This window comes from Lethenteron reissneri, chromosome 63, assembly GCF_015708825.2.
Source record: "Lethenteron reissneri isolate LAM-NWPU_2019-01 chromosome 63, ASM1570882v1, whole genome shotgun sequence".
In the NCBI taxonomy this organism is placed as follows: domain Eukaryota; kingdom Metazoa; phylum Chordata; class Hyperoartia; order Petromyzontiformes; family Petromyzontidae; genus Lethenteron; species Lethenteron reissneri.
In genome coordinates this window covers 1730104-1752134 of record NC_083841.1, presented here as the reverse complement: position 1 = coordinate 1752134, position 22031 = coordinate 1730104, and the positions used below count along the sequence as shown (strand labels likewise).

Sequence of the window (22031 nt, the reverse complement as noted above, 5' to 3'; positions counted from 1 at the left end):
CTGATGGAGTCGCTCACCCCCCCATCTCGCCTGTCGTCTCTCGTGGAGGTCAACCCGTTTCAAGGACCATGCCCACATTCCTATCAGAGCTTGTTATTTTATTATGTTTTATTTTTATTATTTTACTATTTCCATTCTACGTGACTTTACCGAAAGAACCAAGAAGATGAATCCCTGCTGCAGTCACGAAAGCTTTAAATCGAAACAGAGCATGTTTGTTTGAGACGTTTTCTTGCCACAAGCACGATGCGTGGTTAATGCAGACTTGTTCATGATGGCTTGCGATCTGCGTGTCTATTCATTGGACACCTTAACACAACTCCTGGATGTACTATTGCCGGAAAGGGTAAAGCCTATTATTATTATTCTCATTATTTTACTTCCATTTCATCATCTTGATACGGTACTGGCAAAAAAAGGAGTCCCGTAGATTTCAATGTCACAGCTGATGTCTGGTCGTGGCCTAATGTGGTGGTTTAGGGTTCAATCCGCGGGTCACGACTACATCGCGTCGGCTGCAGCACCCTGAGTATACACGCAAAGCTGTGTGTGCCATTCAGTATGCCATACACTAATACTACTAGGTTTTTTCGGTAAAGTCACGTAGGCAAAAAATAAAAGTAATAATAGAAATAAAATAAAATATTAAATCACGACGTTTCGGAGGCAACACAAGTCTCCGTCATCAGGTGGGACCGTCACAGCTACATTTACTGTATCAAGTGAAAAATCCAACTTGTATTTAAGGGCTTGTCTCTTGGATTTTTCCTCACTTGATACAGTAAATTTAGCTGTGACGGTCCCACCTGATGACGGAGACTTGTGTTGCCTCCGAAACGCCGTGATTTATTAATTTATTTTATTTCTATTATTACTTTTATTAATTTTAATTTTATTTTTTACCTACGTGACTTTACCGAAAAAAACCTAAGAGTATGAATCCTTGCAGTCACGAAAGTTTCAAATCTAGAATCCATACACTAATCTCTGTTTTCACCAGGCTGCAAGGCTCCACTGAGCTTCTAGATTTTAAGTTTTCGTGACTGCAATGATTCATACGCTTTGTTTTTTTCAGTAAAGTCACGTAGGTAGAAAGATTAAACTGAATTAAATGACGACGTTTCGGGCGCAACACAAGCGGCCTTCTTCAGGTGAGGACAACGTAGCGAAAGCACTCCGCTCAAGTGTGTCTCAGAGGTGGCTGTGACGATTTTAATTTTTCCACTGAGCAACTTAGTTATTTTTCAGAAGCGGCATCTGGCTATCGCAAATGATACCTCAACGAAAGTGGCTTCTCATCATCATCGTCGTCGTCGTCGTGCGAACGTAGAGCCAGCGAGCCCAATCACTCTGAACGCGTGGCGATGTCTGCTGTTGGCCTCCTCAACAAGGCCAAGGGCTTAAAATGACTGTTACACTTACTATAACATTTTATCTACATAATTTTATCTACATAATTTTATCTACATAATTTTATCTACATAATTTTATCTACAAAATTACACCTTGTCATACTTACAACGTGTAAACTTATTTGTATTTTTGTATTTTAAGATTGTTTAATACGGCTAATTAACATTTTACATTCGCATTTTATAAGGTCTACTTATTCATAATTTTAAAGATTTTAGCCCTTTGGTATTACTTATACTTTGTAACGTTAGTATAGTTAGAGTGTATACCTTTTATATAAGTTAAGATTCCTACTTGTTCAATGTATGCACCGTCCCGCCATAGTGAATTCCTTGTTTGTGCAAACTTACATGGCGATTAAAACCGTTTCTGATTTCTGATTCTGATTCTGATGTCGATTCTAAACGTGGGAGGGAAAAACCGGAGGACCCAGAGAGAGGCAGACTCCAAATATACAGCAGCAGCAGCATGCGTCAGGGTCAGGATCGAACCCACGACCTCCTTCATACCAGACGAGGTAGTTAACATCTCCTAGCCACCGTGATGATGATGAGAGAGAGACAAGCAGACTCCAAATATACAGCAGCAGCAGCAGCAGGCGTCAGGGTCGGGATCCATCCCACGACCTCCTGCACACCAGGCGAGGTAGTTAACATCTTCCAGCCACCGTGATGATGATGAGAGAGAGAGACACGCAAACTCCAAATATGCAGCAGCGGGCGTCAGGGTCGGGATAGAATCCACGACCTCCTGCACACCAGGCGAGTTAGTTAATATCTCCTAGCCACCGTGATGATGAGAGAGAGAGAGACACGCAGACTCCAAATATACAGCAGCAGCAGGCGTCAGGGTCGAGATCGATGCCCACGCCCTCCTGCGTACCAGGCGAGGTAGTTGACATCTCCTAGCCACCGCGGTACCCACAGGTAAGCACAGGTAAGCCCAGGTAAGCCCACACATCGGATGCACCTTGAAGCCTTCATCAGCTCGCGGAGACCAAGGCTGCTGGGAGGGGTTCCAGGTGGAGGCCTCTGCCACACGGCAGGTGCCAATTACAAAGACAAAGATCCCCCGTGTAGCCTGCACAGACTGCTGGGGCAAGTGTCGTTAGCGAGTAGCAGCACCTATGAAGGCCGGCCCTGTGGCACACGAGAAGGGCCGGTGGCCAGCACCACGCCCGGCCGCCTTTGTCTCCCTAGCAGTGATGTTTACTACACACCGCACTCATTTCAGGCTGAGTCGACCTAGGGTAGGACCAGGACCGGTTCAGATAATCGCCACCGGTGTTGTCCGTGAGCGGGAATCGAACTCGGATCGCCGGGTTCGTAGCGCAGCGCAGCGCTAACCACTGCGCCACCGCTCCCCACGCAGCAGACACGGGCACACGTGAACGGCGCCCCCCGGCGTGGCTGTGAGAGGGTGCGGGGGAGAGCGATTGGGAGAGCGACGGCGGAGAGAGAGAGAGAGGGGGGGGGGGGCAGGATGGAGACGCTGAAGGCGTGTTCGTGATTGGACCACGACTTTCATTCGGGCTGGAGCGGAGAGAGAGGAAAGGGGGGGGGGGGGGCGAGACGGGGAGAGAGAGACGGGGAGAGACGGGGAAGAGAGAAACGGGGAGACAGCGACAGATAGACAGCGAGACGGGGAGAGGGGGAGAGGAGAGGGAGACGGGGAGAGGGGAGGACGGGGAGGGAGGAGGAGAGAGAGAGACGGGGAGAGAGAGAGACGGGGAGAGGGGGAGAGGAGAGGGAGACGGGGAGAGAGAGTGCAACACACAGAGAGAGAGGGAGGGGAGAGAGGCAGAAAGCTCTGGATTGTGTTCACAATTGACGCAGTCAGCTGTCAGCGCTGGCTCGAGGTGGCGTGCTCCTACACACAGGTGAGACGTGCTCCTACATCGACACACACACACCGGCGTAATCTAACACGACTGTTACCCTCTGTGCTGTGTGTATCACACACACACACATCGGTGTAATCTAACACGACTGTCACCCTCTGTGCTGTGTGTATCACACACACACACCGGTGTAGACTAACACAACTGTCACCCTCTGTGCTGTGTGTATCACACACACACACCGGTGTAGACCAACACAACTGTCACCCTCTGTGCTGTGTGTATCACACACACACACACACACACCGGTGTACACTAACACGACTTTCACCCTCTGTGCTGTGTGTATCACACACACACACCGGTGTAGACTAACACGACTGTTACCCTCTGTGCTGTGTGTATCACACACACACACACCGGTGTAGACTAACACGACTGTCACCCTCTGTGCTGTGTGTATCACACACACACACCGGTGTAGACTAACACAACTGTCACCCTCTGTGCTGTGTGTATCACACACACACATCGGTGTAGACTAACACAACTGTCACCCTCTGTGCTGTGTGTATCACACACACACACCGGTGTAGACTAACACAACTGTCACCCTCTGTGCTGTGTGTATCACACACACACACACCGGTGTAGACTAACACGACTGTGACCCTCTGTGCTGTGTGTATCACACACACACACCGGTGTAGACTAACAAGACTGTCACCCTCTGTGCTGTGTGTATCACACACACACACACACCGGTGTAGACTAACACGACTGTGACCCTCTGTGCTGTGTGTATCACACACACACACCGGTGTAGACTAACAAGACTGTCACCCTCTGTGCTGTGTGTATCACACACACACACACACCGGTGTAGACTAACACGACTGTGACCCTCTGTGCTGTGTGTATCACACACACACACCGGTGTAGACTAACACAACTGTCACCCTCTGTGCTGTGTGTATCACACACACACACACACCAGTGTAGACTAACACGACTGTCACCCTCTGTGCTGTGTGTATCACACACACACACCGGTGTAATCTAGCACGACTGTCACCCTCTGTGCTGTGTGTATCACACACACACACCGGTGTACACTAACACGACTGTCACCCTCTGTGCTGTGTGTATCACACACACACCTGTGTAGACTAACACGACTGTCACCCTCTGTGCGTGTGTGTATCACACACACACACACCGGTGTAGACTAACACGACTGTCACCCTCTGTGCTGTGTGTATCACACACACACACACCGGTGTAGACTAACACGACTGTCACCCTCTGTGCTGTGTGTATCACACACACACACCGGTGTACACTAACACGACTGTCACCCTCTGTGCTGTGTGTATCACACACACACACCGGTGTAGACTAACACGACTGTCACCCTCTGTGCTGTGTGTATCACACACCCAGTGGTTGGGCCTACACACGTGTATATCATTCACACGGAAGATGACCACCAGCACAGCAACACAAACCATCATATCGGGCTTAGCTTTGTCCAACTATAAACCACATTTTTTAAAGATATCTAGTCCATAGTTGGACTGCGATGAGCAGGTTGATTTCGTGGATACGTCACAAACAATCATTAATCTGTATCGGTGGTCGCGTTTAGCGCCTAGCCCGCTGGCGATGTGTGGACACGTCTGTTATGTAACCCAGTCGGAGTCGTCGTTGTTATTATAAAGAAGCCTCACTCGCTCTGTCGGCCACAGTCGGGCTGCCTGCAGCAGTGATAACGCATCAGAGACAAGGGGAATCACGCGAACAACACTCACACACACACAGGTGTACGTGTGTGTGTGTACGCAGTAGACTGTGCGCACACACACACGTACAAACACACACGAGGTGTATGTGTGTGTGGTAGACTGTACACACACACACACACGCAGTAGACTGTGCGCACACACACACAGGGTGTACGTGTGTGTAGTAGACTGTGCACACATACACACACGAGGTGTACACACACACACACGAGGTGTACACACACACACACACGAGGTGTATGTGTGTGTGTGTAGTAGGCTGTACACACACACACGAGGTGTATGTGTGTGTAGTAGGCTGTACACACACACACGCGAGGTGTATGTGTGTAGTAGGCTGTACACACACACACGAGGGATGTAAGGGGCGGACAGACGTCACTCTCTGCTCTCATCCTACAACGGCAGCACCAGGTAAGTGCCACGCGATGTGTTGGTGTAGGCGTGCACACACACACGCACATACACACACACGTGTGTGTGTGTGTACATACATACACACGCGTGTGTGTGTACGGACATGCACACACGTGTGTGGGCACGTACACACACGTGTGTGTGTGTACGTATATGCACACACACGTGTGTGTGTGTACGTACATGCACACACGTGTGTGGGCACGTACACACACGTGTGTGTGTGTACGTACATGCACACACGTGTGTGGGCACGTACACACATGTGTGTGTGTGTATGCCCGTGTCATGTTCATCGTGCACAGCAGCCTGTGCTGTGACACGGCCGCATCTTCATCATCATCTTCATCCTCTATCTGCTCGGGCGGCGCATTCTCACGTGCTGTGCAACAACGAGGATCAGAATCGTGTCGACATGGACACTGCAGGGACGATGCCGAGAATGTAGCCGCGGTGAGGGTTCCCGTCAAATAGTGACGAGTAATGGCAATGCAGTGTGCGTGTGCGCGTTTAAAAACCACACGTCTGCCGATACACGGGTGGATTGCCGTGTGTGTGTGTGTGTACGTGTGCTGCATTGTACGTGTACGTGTGCTGAACCGGGTGCCTGGGTCTCTTACCCCCCTAGATCGACTCGGCCTCAAATGAGCACCCTGTGCAGAGGTGGTGCAGTGTGAACATCGCCACTGGGGAGACAAAGGCGGCCCGGCGTGGGTGCTGTCCACACGGCGTGGTGCTGAACACCCACCCCTGCTCTCGTGTGCCACAGTGACGGTAGCACTTCGTAGGGTGCTGCTGCTGCTGCTCGCTAACAGCACTTGCCCCGACAGTCTGTTAGAGACTACACGGGGGGCCTTTGTCTTTGTATGCTGGTCATGTCGGGGGAGCGGTGGCGTAGTGGTTAGCGCGACGCTGCGCTACGAACCCGGCGACCCGAGTTCGATTCTCGCTCACGGCCATCAACACCACGTGGCAATTATCTGAACCGGGTCCTGGGCCTCCCCTAAGTCGACTCAGCCTCAAATGAGTACCTGGTGCGGCGTGTAGTAAACATCGCCACTGGGGAGACAAAGGCGGCCGGGCGTGGTGTTGGCCACCCACCCCCTCGTGTGCCGTTCTGGCCTTCATAGGTGCTCGCTAACAGCACTTGCCCCAACAGCCTGTTACAGGCTATATGGGGGTTCTTTGTTTTTTTTTTGTACAGTATGTCTACTAAGCATGTGGAGCATGTATGCACTACGGTAATACGTTACATTATGTGTGTGGGGCAAAATGTAAACACTGTCCAACGCATCCTACCTATCACATCGTCGTCTTTGCGTCGTGCATAGTGTCTGTGTGGTGCAGTCTTATTCCACACGCACACACTTTTGCTATACATTGTACATGGCGTGTACTTGTGCATGCACACCCCACACGATACGTTGCATAGATATTACATGGGGCAGTAGGCTGTACGTGTACACATACCAGGACGTGGTATATGTGAACACATGCCTGTATATAATACCATGTGCATCTCTGACGCTCACAACAACGAGCGGAGAGCCGGGCGGTTAAAATGGAGCAATTCGGCACAGTGGGGGGTACAGCTGGTGGTGCATCTACCGGTCATCTCAGTCAGCCAACCCATGGCACCTGCTGGGTCTGTCCCGAGACCTCCTGCACCTAGCCTGGCACAGTAGGAGGTACAGCTGGTGGTGCATCTACGGGTCATCTCAGTCAGCCAACCCATGGCACCTGCTGGGTCTGTTCCGAGACCTCGTCCTGTTAGCGAGCCTTCGACACTTCACGTGGCCTCAACGTGCACCTGGCCTGGCACATGTGCCTTTGTGACGTCACCGTCACTTCGTGGCGAATGGCGGGTGTTGTATGTGTTGTGATTATGAAATTTTGATGAAAATAATAAAAATTAATAATTTTCCGAAAAATGCGCAAATCGCATTAATTATGATAGTGTGTGTATTAATATGCATAAATTATGATAATGCGTGTGATTATATGCATAAATTATGATAATCGTAGTAATTTATGCGGAGGCTTGCGATTATGTTAATGTGTGCAGTTATGATAATTTGCTTTCGTTTATCCAGAGTTATCAATCAGGATAACACGATTATCATAGATTCATTTACCGATTATCCTAGTGTGTGTTATAATATTTTAGGTCTCCATTTTCATATCTCATCACAGGATACAGTTGTCAAGAATAAGACAGTTTTGCATGGACTTGGAAGGAACACTCGATATGCTTCTGTGATAACAATTTTATTCTAACAAGCACGTGACATTCTATCATGCAGGTCAAACATGCGTCAATAATTCATGGGCAAGATTATGCAATTAACTAATATGAACGACAAAAACTTATGCAGTTGCGAAATTATGCAATTATGCAATATGAATAACGAAAACTCTTATGCATTTATGTAACTCGACGGCAGCAACTGCTTTGCACGATCAGTTGATATTGAACGCACCACCTCGAAATGGCAACCCTTTTTGAAACGAAAAGACAGTTTTCTTTTAAAGTCTTATTCGTGTGCGTGCTGTGTGTGCGTTGTCCCCTCGTAATATTAATTGTGTCGTTAGCTTGTGTGGTGTGGGAGGATACGAACAGCTCCTGCTGCTCCCTCGCTCGGCGTGTCGCTCGGCTTTGCTCTCCCTCTCTCTCTCCACTGCTGGATTGAGCGGCGTTGGCACGATGTTCCTTGAAGAAACTTGCTTGCTTGGCGCTTGATGGTTCCGGGGGCTTGGTGCTGCTCGTGCGCTCTCTCTTTCTACTGCTAGATGACGAGTTGGCACGATGCTGTCCTTGAAGATGCTCGGTCGCTCGTGTCGCTCGTTGTCGCTCGATGGCGCGCGGTGGCGCACGGCGGCGCAAGGTGGCGCAAGGTGGCGCACGGTGGCGCAAGGTTGTTGCTCGTTGGCGCTCTTTCAGCGATCTCCGCCTTTCCTGCGGGTTGTTCGCTGGTCGTCACTCTGACGAGGAGCGATGCTTCGTTCGTGGCAGGGTGGACGTTGGCGTCTTTGTTGGCTTCACTCGCAACTCTGCGACTCAGGGTAGCGATTCTTCTCAGGTGGTGCAGACCTCGGCTTGTAGCTACGCGTCGCTACTCCGCAAACCTCGTCATTCTGAATGACAGGAGCTTCTTCGTTGGCGGCGACAAGGAGAGATGGAGCCACAGCCCTGGAGATCTGTGATGGGGGCCAGAGCCCCTGTCGATCTGTGGTGGAGCCGAAGATGGGCTCGTAGCCCGGATGATATGTGTGTTGGAGCCGAAGCCCGGACGATATGCTTTGTATGGATTTTCCTTCGGTTTATATCGGAAACTTCCACTCGGCTTCCCGAGTTGTTCAAAGGCTGTGTCATAAAACCTTCCTGTGGGGGTGGACCATCTGCGTCCGTGTGTGTGTCCGTCCGTGTGTTTCGCGTGCGTGTTTGTCCGTGTGTTTATTAGCTTTGAAGACACAGCTGTGTGTGTCGTTCTGGAAGAAAGGGGTGGGGGTCTCGTGACGGTGCCACCAAAGTTATCCATTAGCCAGACCGATGATTCGCGTCGAGTTATAAAAAAACATTCGAATCCATGTTTTGTTACTGAATAATATTTGTCGCGAAAACTTACGCGTTAAGCGAGCTTAATTATTACCTCCCTTGCTCTGGGATCACATCCTTTGTCTCACACAGCTTAAGTTGGTTTGGTTTGGAAGTTGAAATGCAACTTATTTGCTGCTTGGTTCCATCTGCACAGTTATGCCGAAACCGTGTTCACGATGTTTCATCGTGACCCAACCTTTATGGGTGTCATTTCCTGGCTTGGTGCCTGTGTGTGGAGATCCTCTCGGAAAGACAAAGGCGGTCGTGTTGCTCGCTTCCCATGGGTGTTGTGTTTGGTTAATTTTGAGAGCCTTCTCCGCCCTTGATTCCTCTTCTATTTTAATTCCGTACTTATTATTCGACTTCTTGTGATTATTTGATCTGATATCCTGGCTAGGAATTTGTTTTGGAGCGAAATAGATGCCCTAATTATTCTTTGATGCTTCGGCCCGGCCGTGTAGATATTCTTTAAAGGTAAATAATGTCAGTACTTAATTAACAATGATGGGTCGCGATTCTGGTGCAGATTGTCTTTTGGTTTTCAATTGGAGTGAGGATGGATACTGTTTGCTTAATCTTTATGGTTGAGTTGGTAACTTGTGTATTTAACATGGTTCAAAGACCCATCTGTGCTTTTTGTCGTCGATGCTGTTTCTTTGTTAAGAATATAATTATCTCTTCCTCCGTGTCTCCTGGTTCTGCAACCCCCCGCCTGCAATTCCCCCATTCCTTGTTCCTCTTGTGTGAAATTCGGGGAGTTTATGACCTTGATTACCCTCTTTCATGCCGTCTTTCCTTTGAAATGAGGTATGCGCGCATCTGTGGAAGTGTGGGGCCTCTGTGGAAGTGTGGGGGCGTGTTCGTTCCCACGTGGCCCCGTGTCTATTAAAAAAACAATATTATATATGATGGCAGAATAAGCCTTAAAAAAAAGAATATTAAAAAAAATAAAAAGGGGGTACATACACAACACGGGTGTATTGGTACATCTCTGCATGTCGGTATTCCATGTTGCAGTCTGTACATGTACACACATCTATCCGTTGTATATGTAAGTACAGATGCGTGTGTATACTACAGTGTATTTCTATGTACATAGATATAACATGGGGCAGTCGTCTATCCGTACAAATGCATTATGCTGAATACATAGTCACGTCCTGTATTTGTGTCCACTCTATACATGTGGCACTGAGTGTCGATGCATGTGTAGTGTAATAGCTCCGGCTGGTGGGCAGCAGCGGCAACTGCGGTGGACAGACAGCGCACACGCCGGTGAGGGCGTGAGCACGGGGTGTGGGCAGGGCGGAGGAACTAGGACAAGGGTCATGGAGGACCCCATCTGGAAGGTCCTGGAACCTGCTAGCGGGTTCGAAAAGGGAGGCGCGGTCAGGGCGGAGCCAGGCCGCGCTGGGAGCATAAAAGGAGCTGAGAGCGTGGAGCTCGGGGCTGCCGGTTCTGGGAGCGAACTCGTCTCGTCGTCGCCGTCGTCGCTAAACGTCTCCGCTAGACATCGCGCTGAGAAGGGGACTAGTTGGCTACCTCGGTCATCTCGGCACGATCCAGGCTCAAAGGCCTGCTTAGCTTCTGAGATCTGGTGAGCACACACACGTGCATTCTGAGCAGTTTGTCCATAGCCATGAGTTTATGTCGACTATACCATGCATCTGTGATATTACCCACAGCTGTTATTTTCTGTTGTGTAGTTTTGCGTTTCAGCCTGGACCCCATTATCGGACAGGCAGGAGGTTCCTGGCATTGAAACATCTGTCAGTTCACCACCATAGTCGGGTTTTTACCTCCACATTTAGAATCGACTTTACCACGCATGTGAGAGTGTTTGGCTGCTGCTGCTGTGACTTTCCACGTGATGATGACCATGAGCCCACTTTGTGGAGCTATCGTTCGCGAAGGGCATGTCGCTTCTGAAAAAGATCTACACAGTAGCTCAGTGGTGGGGCCTTGCCTGGTAAAATTAAACAAAAATTGTTAATAGTTTGAAGCAGGCCCGACTCTGCTGATGAACCAGTCCAGAGTTTGCGTGGGTTAAAGCAGTTCTGGGAGCCGTTAAGTGTTTTGTGTAACATCATCTTGAAGTCACTTTCATTGTCATATTTGAAAAGTCTCTTCTTCAAGCCTCCAGATGTACAACTTGTCCATTCAGAGGGTTGGGAATCACTCTTCAACACACCGGTGGGCTAAAGTAGTGATCTATTTGTCTTTTGTCAACGTGACACTTTTTTACTGATTGGCCGTGTCGGGTGGTGGAGGGTTACGACACATTTATAAATAACGCGATCTAAACCCAAAAACGTTGATTATGAATAATATTGGTCGCGAAAGCCTACACGCGTTAAACTGAATAATACAGATGTTGTACATTATTTCATAAAAACAATGTTTAATTATAATGACATCAGGTGTTATTTACTGTACCTACGAGTGCATTCTACTGCACTCCTACATGGCAGGGCGGGAGACGAGGTTGGAGGAGCTACTGGCGGGTAGATGGCGTGGCTCACAGAGTGACTATAATTACCATAGAGAGGTTTTTTGGGTTAGATCGCGTGAATATAAATGAGTCGTTAAAGCCGCCACCACCCGACACAGTCAATTAGTGAGGGTTTGTCACGTAAACAGAGCATGCCAAGTCGCTGCTAGTTCAACAAACACCGGTGTTTGTTGTCTACTTACGAACGAGTTTGGTTCATTTGTTTGTAAGTCCAACTTTACTCCTGTTGATTCCAAACGTGTTGAACGGCATGTACACTAAACACGGGGAATGGCTTTAAAAGTTGTATAATCTCCTGTAGATGTAGATGCCACTGGTTCTTCATGTTCTGCAGATGTAGATGCCACTGGTTTTTCACGTTCTGCAGATGTAGATGCCACTGACTGGTGCTTCACGTTCTATAGATGTAGATGCCACTGGTTCTTCACGTTCTATAGATGTAGATGCCACTGATTCTTCACGTTCTGTAGATGTAGATGCCACTGGTTCTTCACGTTCTATAGATGTAGATGCCACTGGTTCTTCACGTTCTGCAGATGTAGATGCCACTGATTCTTCACGTTCTGTAGATGTAGATGCCACTGGTTCTTCACGTTCTTCAGATGTAGATGCCACTGGTTCTTCACGTTCTATAGATGTAGATGCCGCTGGTTCTTCACGTTCTGCAGATGTAGATGCCACTGGTTCTTCACGTTCTATAGATGTAGATGCCACTGGTGCTTCACGTTCTGCAGATGTAGATGCCACTGGTTCTTCACGTTCTATAGATGTAGATGCCACTGGTGCTTCACGTTCTGCAGATGTAAATGCCACTGGTTCTTCACGTTCTATAGATGTAGATGCCACTGGTTCTTCACGTTCTATAGATGTAGATGCCACTGGTTCTTCACGTTCTGCAGATGTAGATGCCACTGGTTCTTCACGTTCTATAGATGTAGATGCCACTGGTGCTTCACGTTCTATAGATGTAGATGCCACTGGTTCTTCATGTTCTGCAGATGGAGATGCCACTGGTTCCTCATTTTCTGCAGATTTAAATGCCACTGGTTTTGAACGTTCTGCTGATGTAGATGCCACTGGTTCTTCACGTTCTGTAGATGTAGATGCCGCTGGTTCTTCACGTTCTTCAGATGTAGATGCCACTGGTTCTTCACGTTCTGTAGATGTAGATGCCACTGGTTCTTCACGTTCTGTAGATGTAGATGCCACTGGTTCTTCACATTCTTCAGATGTAGATGCCACTGGTTCTTCACGTTCTATAGATGTAGATGCCGCTGGTTCTTCACGTTCTGTAGATGTAGATGCCACTGGTTCTTCACGTTCTTCAGATGTAGATGCCACTGGTTCTTCACGTTCTATAGATGTAGATGCCGCTGGTTCTTCACGTTCTGCAGATGTAGATGCCACTGGTTATTCACGTTCTATAGATGTAGATGCCACTGGTGCTTCACGTTCTGCAGATGTAGATGCCACTGGTTCTTCACGTTCTATAGATGTAGATGCCACTGGTTCTTCACGTTCTGTAGATGTAGATGCCACTGGTGCTTCACGTTCTGCAGATGTAAATGCCACTGGTTCTTCACGTTCTATAGATGTAGATGCCACTGGTTCTTCACGTTCTATAGATGTAGATGCCACTGGTTCTTCACGTTCTGCAGATGTAGATGCCACTGGTTCTTCACGTTCTATAGATGTAGATGCCACTGGTGCTTCACGTTCTATAGATGTAGATGCCACTGGTTCTTCATGTTCTGCAGATGGAGATGCCACTGGTTCCTCATTTTCTGCAGATTTAAATGCCACTGGTTTTGAACGTTCTGCTGATGTAGATGCCACTGGTTCTTCACGTTCTGTAGATGTAGATGCCACTGGTTCTTCACGTTCTGTAGATGTAGATGCCACTGGTTCTTCACACTCTGTAGATGTAGATGCCACTGATTCTTCACGTTCTGTAGATGTAGATGCCACTGGTTCTTCACATTCTGCAGATGTAGATGCCACTGGTTCTTCACGTTCTGTAGATGTAGATGCCACTGGTTCTTCACGTTCTGTAGATGTAGATGCCACTGGTTCTTCACGTTCTGTAGATGTAGATGCCACTGGTTCTTCACGTTCTGCAGATGTAGATGCCACTGGTGCTTCACGTTCTATAGATGTAGATGCCGCTGGTTCTTCACGTTCTATAGATGTAGATGCCGCTGGTTCTTCACGTTCTACAGATGGAGATGCCACTGGTTCCTCATTTTCTGCAGATTTACATGCCACTGGTTTTGAACGTTCTGCTGATGTAGATGCCACTGGTTCTTCTTTATGTTCTGCTGATGTAGATGCCACTGGAATTAGCACGTAGATGCTAATTCCCTTTGGGGATCGTGTTCCCTCTACCCTTGAAAAACTCGGTCTGAACAGGCAACTGGACCATATCGACAACTTTGTTCGTATCTCTGAAAGTTCGTAAGTCGAATGTGCGTAAGTCGAATGTCCATGTATATTTATGCAATCTAACCCAAGAACAACCTCTATTATTGACAATGTTGGTCGCGATAGCCTACTACGTGTTAAACTGTAATAACTTTGGCCAACAAATAGATATTTTTTTATTATCGTGACCGCCGATCGTGATAATAGAATCGCTGGAGGACGGGGGTTGCTGATTGGTTCAAAAGCGTCCATTGCTCTCATTGGCTGGGGCCAGTGTCGACAAAAAAGATGGCGGCGGGTGTGCGTTTCCTCACTCCTAAGAGCTTTATAGATTTTTGGATTTTCTACATTTTTGTTACCGTAAAACCGTTTTCTTTCAAGCTCCGTAACGAATCAGCACTCCGCGGGAGGGTCTGCCTCCGCTCTACCATATTACGCCTTCGTCAAACTGCGGACAAGGTGTCCACTCGGGAGAAATAGAAGTTCCAGTTACTCAAAACTCTTACAAACCAAGGCCCAACCATCTCTGTGTATTTTACAGATGTTATAAAAACACAATTAGCAACATGGAACATCAATATTAATATCACATCAAGGTACCAAAACCATTTGTTAAAGGGCGATATGCTCTTGCCAAAGTGATTACGTGGCATTAGAAAATTGTCACGATCATCATCAGCCATTATCACTCCACTGCTGGATGAAGATCTCCCCAAGCATTTAACATAGCCGAGTGGGTGTACACGGACAGCTTTTGGGGTAAGATTACTCAACAAATAGGCGGATGAGAGCGGGCTGGAGTGCTTTTGTGAAGTTTGTCTTGATAATGAAAGTTCATTAACATGGTAATTCACCAACAATACTGACGTAGCAAGGAATCGAACTTAGGTCGCCTAATTAATAAGACAGTGAGCTGTCTCCCCAGTGCTTGTGTACGTACGTGTGTACGTGTATACGTGTGTACGTGTGTACGTACGTGTGTACGTGTGTACGTACGTGTGTACGTGTGTACGTGTGTACGTACGTGTGTACGTGGAACTTCTTTCGCACCATACGTAGCCAACCGTACTAATCGGAAGTGCGGGGGAAGGATAAACGAAACACAACAATAAGTTCTAAACAAGTTAGTTTGACAAACTGGACGACGATGATTTAAAAGTGCCCAGCTCCAGTGGCTTCCTAATATCGAAAGGAAGAACGTTCCAGACGGCCGCAGAAGCGCATCTGAAAGGGCGACTGTGTGGGTGAGTGTGTGTACGTGCCGGCCTTCATAAGTGCTACTCGTGAAACAGCACTTGCCCTAACAGGCTATACGGGTGACATTTGTCTTCGCGTGTATGTGTGTTAAACTTCTTTCGCACCGTACATAGTCAACCGTGATAAGCGGAGGTGCCGGGGAAGGACAACATTGTTTAAACACCCGCCCTAAGTGCTCATTTAAGGCTGATTCGGCCTATTCGGGAGCCAGGACCGGTCCAGATATCCATCACCGGTGGTGGTGAGCGGGAATCGAACTCGGGTCGTCGGGTTCGTAGCGCAGCGCGCTAACCGCTCCACCACCGCTCCCCATCACGGATAGACACACGCGCACACACTGATGGTCAAACACACACGCACATGCATACACAAACACACGTACACACGTACACAGTGCAACGGCGAATGAAATATTGTACCCTACACTGGCTAAACCGTCCGAGTGCGTTGATGTATGCACGTTTGATTGGAGTGGCATCAGACACGCGGCTGTGTGCGCGTGCGCGTGGCATCTTGCAATGCAGCAGTTTTAAGCGAAGCCCTGCCAAGGTTATGTCGTGTGCACGTGTAATGGATCTGCCAGTGGATGTGTGTGTGTGAGGCTGCTGCCCAGACCGCCCACCCACCCACACCCTGCGCCGTGCCGGCCTTCGTAGGCGCTGCTGCTACTCGCTAACAGCACTTGCCCCAGCAGTCTGTGGGGGGATCTTTGTCTTTGTGTGTGTCTGTGGTGGGAGCGAACCCCGGTGACCCGAGTTCGATTACTGCTCACGACCAATCATAATACACAGTTGACTCCGCTTCAAACGAGTACCTGGTGCGGTGTGTAGTAGACCTCGCCACTAGGGAGACAAAGGCGGCCGGGCGTGGGTGCTGTCCACCCGGCGTGGTGCTGGCCACCCACCCACCCCCTCGTGTGCCGCGCCGGCCTTCACAGGTGCTCGCTAACAGCACTCGCCCCGAAAGTCTGTGAAGGCTACACGGGGGATCTTTGTCTTTGTCTTTGTGTGCGCCAGTCAACTCCACGGCGGCCGCCGGGTCAGTCACGTGACCTCCTCCCGAGCCTCCGACGCTTCACGCGGCCGGCCTCAAAGCGCACCTCCCCTGGCACAGGCGCCACGGTGACGTCACCGCCACTCATTGGTGATCGGCTGCTGCTGCTGCTGCCACTTTGTGGACACACACCGAGGGCGAGTGAGCGTGCGAGGGCGATCCCCTTTAAACCACGCAGAGGTCAAACGCAAGCGGATCTGGGGGGGGGGGGGGGGGGTGGATCAGGGGAAGGCATCATTCGACCTCCTCGGTCCATCCACCTCGTCGGAGTCGCCACACGTCCAGCCCACCCGCCCACGTGTCAACGCCCATCTTCCTCGCGGCTCACACATCCATTCCAATCCGCAGCTCCCCGTGAGCACGCCGCCGCCGAGCCCTGCTTGACCCTGCACCAAGGTCAAAGCCTCGCAGTTACTGCCCAAAGCTTCGCCCGCCCCCTTTGATGCCATCTCATCTCGCCGTCGCTTCCTTCCTCCTGCCAGATTCTGTGCAGCCGCTGCACCGTTGACAGCCCGTCGGCAATGGTCCGCTGTTAACGCTCTCATCACGACCGCCGCCGCCGCCACCACCGCCACCACCGCCACCACCACCGCCACCGCCACCACCGCCACCACTGCCACCACCACCGCCACCACCACCGCCGCCACCACCACCGCCGCCGTCACCGCCACCACCGCCACCACCGCCGCCACCACCGCCACCACCGCCGCCACCACCGCCACCATCGCCACCACCACCGCCACCACCGCCACCACCGCCACCACCACCGCCGCCACCGCCGCCACCACCGCCACCACCGCCACCACCACCGCCGCCATCACCGCCACCACCGCCACCACCGCCGCCACCACCGCCACCACCACCACCACCCCCACCACCGCCGCCACCACCGCCACCACCACCGTCTGGCTTTAGGGTCTTCACTGCGGTCACTGGGGCCTGGGTTGACACTCCCAATGTAAAATATTAATTACGTTTAACAATACTTATATATAACGCGTTATCTCAGTCCATTGAAGTGGTTGAAATAACACAAATTAGCACGTAAAGAAAGAGAATAATTCGTAAGTGGTTTTGACGATGATGACGACGACTTAAGATTTGATAGGAAACATCCAATGTTCAACGGTAACTTTTCCTAATCGTGTTAATGAACACGAGGTAAGACCTAAACAATAATAATAACAACAGTCGTAACGTTTATAACAAACGCTGAATGAAAATAGTCCAAGAGCAGTCATTAAAATGTTGTAAAATGTTTAGGAGTTCTTGCAAACCATCACATTGTGAATCTGCGGTGCGGTGATTCACTATGACTAATGCGTGCACCTCCCGTGTCAGAAAACACCTCCAATAATCAAGCGGCACGAATGGTATTCATCAAACGCGTGCTCAATACACACGGATCAATGCTCGAGGTAACAGGACGGAAATCACAATTACTCGGCCAAGTAAACATCAACACCCGTTTGTAAACATTAAAGCAGTTGCAGGTGAGAATCATCGCAATTGCAAACATCGCCTGTAGCAGCGAGTGTTGTGACACGGTCCGGTTATTCACGACCCTCTGCCCCGGTGGTGGAAATTCCACATTCTTATGTCAGGGAAATGTATCAGGAACAAACAGAGAGCTGATAACGCAACAGAAAATGTATTGAACAGTTTGAAAATCAACAGTAAATTATAATAATAATGATACCCTGGTAAATATTTGCAACGTCCAAATAATACCGCGTCAGTGACACAGGATGGTAATTCAGCAACAGACGAGGGTCATGTCACAGTCGTTTCCTGACTGGCGGTCTCTTCGTCCCATCGTGACGTGAAGCGTCTCATCGCCCGCCACCTCTACCCCTCTGACCCTTCTTTCCTGAGCCATCCTCTCGCAGTCTCAAGACTTCACGCCGTTAAACCTTCACGCTGACTCTAGCCTCCCACTGACCTCCTCGCACTTTAACCCTCTTTAAATACAGCATCTTCAAACAACAACAACAAGTCCCCGGACGTGAGGAATGTCTCGAGACGCGGTTGCATCTAGACAGCTTTGCGTTCTACCCGCGACACTTTCAGCTTTGTCACTTGCGCCATCTCGCCTCCGGCCGGCGCCGTGAGCCGCGTACGGCGCGAAAGAAGTTCAATACCCACACGTAGCCACGGCGGCCGCCGCAGCCGCCGTAAGTTTTGCTGGCAAAGGGCGGCATTTTTAAAAAAAACATTTTCTTACATTTTTGGTTTTCCTCTCGCAAATTTGCACAGACGCCGGCCCTGCTGCGTGGACACCGCGCCACGCGCTGCACCTGTGCACGGATCAAGGCCATCGCACGGATCAAGGCCATCGCAAGCGAGGGTCTTCACCGTGCTGTTGGAGCTGCAACCAAAGCAAGATGCGTACGCGCACCGAGGTTTAATAAACGAGCGCGCGCACACACGCAGCACGGCCGAGCTTGAACGTTCCTTGTTCATGAGCCCGCTCAGCCTGAACGTTCCTTGTTCACGAGCCCGCTCAGTCTGAACCTTCCTCGTTCATGAGCCTGCTCAGTCTGAACGATCCACAGTCCTGTAAGGGACCGCACGGAGGCCATGCGCAGTGGGGCATCTAAACCTAAGCCACGTTTGGAGGCTGAAACTATTCCGCTCGCCCAAAACCAACGTGAACTTTGCCTCTCTTTAACACGCAGTCGTATGCTTCTGCGACCATAACAAGGCGTGTTCTTGTTGGGGTGAGTATCGCGCAAATATAAACCTCTCGCGTCTCATCACTCGATCGGTTTCGCAGCTCGATCTGGTGGCGCTTGTCATCCGGTCGTGAGAAGGCCGCCCCTACTTTCCGTTTGCCATCGGGGGCAACCGTGACAGCCACATCAGGTAGCAGCTCAAAGACCTGGTGCCTGCCGGGTGCGCGGTGAAGTCGCCGGAGATCTCGTGAACGGGATGAGCGCGTCGCGACCGCATCGTCCGTGAGACGCCTTCACGGTAGCGCTGTCCGTGCCTCGCGGCGAGGGGCTTGCCTGCGGTTTGCCGAGCAAAGGAGAATAACAGCAACAACAACAACAAAAACTAAATAACTTCGAGAAAAAGAGCAAGCCGCACGAAACGTTTCTCGGGGTTTAAAGATCTTGTGGGACGCGCGCGATCTAATCACACGTACATCGTCACGGGGTCACGTGCGGAGATAAACAACAACAAACGGTGGCCGTTCGGGTCAGGGGGATGAAGACCATCATCACAGCCAATGCTGTCGATGCCACAGCACGCCAGCCATCGCTCCTTTCCCTCTGCTCGATCCTGTCGATGTTTCACAGCTGACACCCGCGACCTCCAAGGAGCCCTCTTACAGTCTCTTCACCACCACCTCCTTGCCACGCAATCGACGGCCACCCTCGCCGCCGCCCTCAGCACCGTCACCCCGCCGCCTCGCCACCGCTACCGGCCCACGGACCGTTGGGTCGCCATCCGCGTGGCCAGCGGACGACGGCGCATCACGACTCTGCACCGTGATCGTTAATTCGCACCGAGTGCAATTTTACGCAAATGGTCGGCAAGAGGGTCGGGGGTGGGGGGGGGGATGGTGGCGGTAGGGGGGGGGTAGAGGGGAGGGGGGGTTATATTAAATATTAAATTATTGAACGGAAGGGAGGGGGGGGGGAGATTTCGGAGTCCTCGCGAGGCCGGCGAGCCCTGCCGTGACAAACGGTGACGACGGCTGATTGACGAATCACCGCGACGAGGCGATTTAGAGCCGCGCGCGGGTTTGAAGGGCAAACGTGGACAAGCGCACAGACACGCACACGCGTTACACACACACACACACACGCGTTACACACACACACGCGTTACACACACACACACACACGTTACACACACACACACGCGTTACACACACACACGTTACACACACACACACACACGTTACACACACACACACGCGCGGGTTTGAAGGGCAAACGTGGACAAGCGCACAGACACGCACACGCGTTACACACACACGCGTTACACACACACACACGTTATACACACACACACACACGCGTTACACACACACACACACACGTTACACACACACACGTTACACACACACACACACACGTTACACACACACACACACGCGCGGGTTTGAAGGGCAAACGTGGACAAGCGCACAGACACGCACACGCGTTACACACACACGCGTTACACACACACACACGTTACACAGACACACACACGCGCGGGTTTGAAGGGCAAACGTGGACAAGCGCACAGACACGCACACGCGTTACACACACACGCGTTACACACACACACACACACGTTACACACACACACACACGCGCGGGTTTGAAGGGCAAACGTGGACAAGCGCACAGACACGCACACGCGTTACACACACACGCGTTACACACACACACACGCTACACACACACACACGCGTTACACACACACACACACGCTACACACACACGCGTTACACACACACACACGTTACACACACACACACACGCGTTACACACACACACGCGTTACACACACACACGCACACGCGTTACACACACACACACGTTACACACACACACGTTACACACACACACGCGTTACACACACACACATTACACACACGCACACGCGTTACACACACACACACGTTACACACACACACACGCGATACACACACACACACGTTACACACGCACACGCGCGTTACACACACACACGCGTTACACACACGCACATACGTTACACACACGCGTTACACACACACACGCGTTACACACACACACGCGTTACACACACACGTTACACACACACACGCACGCGTTACACACACACACGCGTTACACACACACACGTGTTACACACACACACACGCGTTACACACACACACATTACACACACGTTACACACACACGCGCACGCGTTACACACACACACGCGTTACACACACGCACATACGTTACACACACACGCACGCGCGTTACACACACACACGCGTTACACACACGCACATACGTTACACACACACGTGTTACACACACACGCGTCACACACACATACGCGTTACACACACATACACGCGTTACACACACACGCGCGCGTTACACACACACACGCGTTACACACACGCACGCCCGTGCACACGCGTTACACACACGCACGCCCGTGCACACATACACAGACACACACGCGTCACACACACACACGTTACACACACACACGCGTTACACACACACACGCACGCATTACACACACACACACACGCACACACGCGTTACACACACACACGCGTTACACACACACGTTATACACACACACGCGTTGCACACACGCACGCACACACACGTTACACACACACACGCGTTGCACACACGTGTGCCCGTGCACACACGCACAGACACGCACATGCGTTAAATACACACACGCACACGCATTACACACACACACGCGTTACACACACACACACACACGCGTTGCACACACGTGTGCCCGTGCACACACGCACAGACACGCACATGCGTTAAATACACACACGCACACGCATTACACACACACACACACGCGTTATACACACACATGCGTTGCATACACGCACAGACACGCACGCACGTGACACGCACGCACAGAGAGAGAAGCATCACCGCACTCGATAGCACGGAGTATATCAAAAAATAAAATCCCCGCGTGCTTACGACGCGTGCGTGCGTGAACACGCACGCCTCCGCACGCTGCTTGACCCTAGCG

At 50.6% G+C, this 22031-nt stretch overlaps 1 long non-coding RNA gene across 1 annotated transcript; it reads left to right on the top strand.

The window, feature by feature from the left end:
• Window positions 1-3087: 3087 nt before the first annotated feature.
• Window positions 3088-19192, top strand: LOC133358757 (uncharacterized). The gene is made up of 3 exons (XR_009757117.1): window positions 3088-3292; window positions 16280-16406; window positions 18573-19192. It is a non-coding gene; the product is annotated as an uncharacterized LOC133358757 (long non-coding RNA).
• The last annotated feature ends 2839 nt before the right edge of the window (window positions 19193-22031 follow it).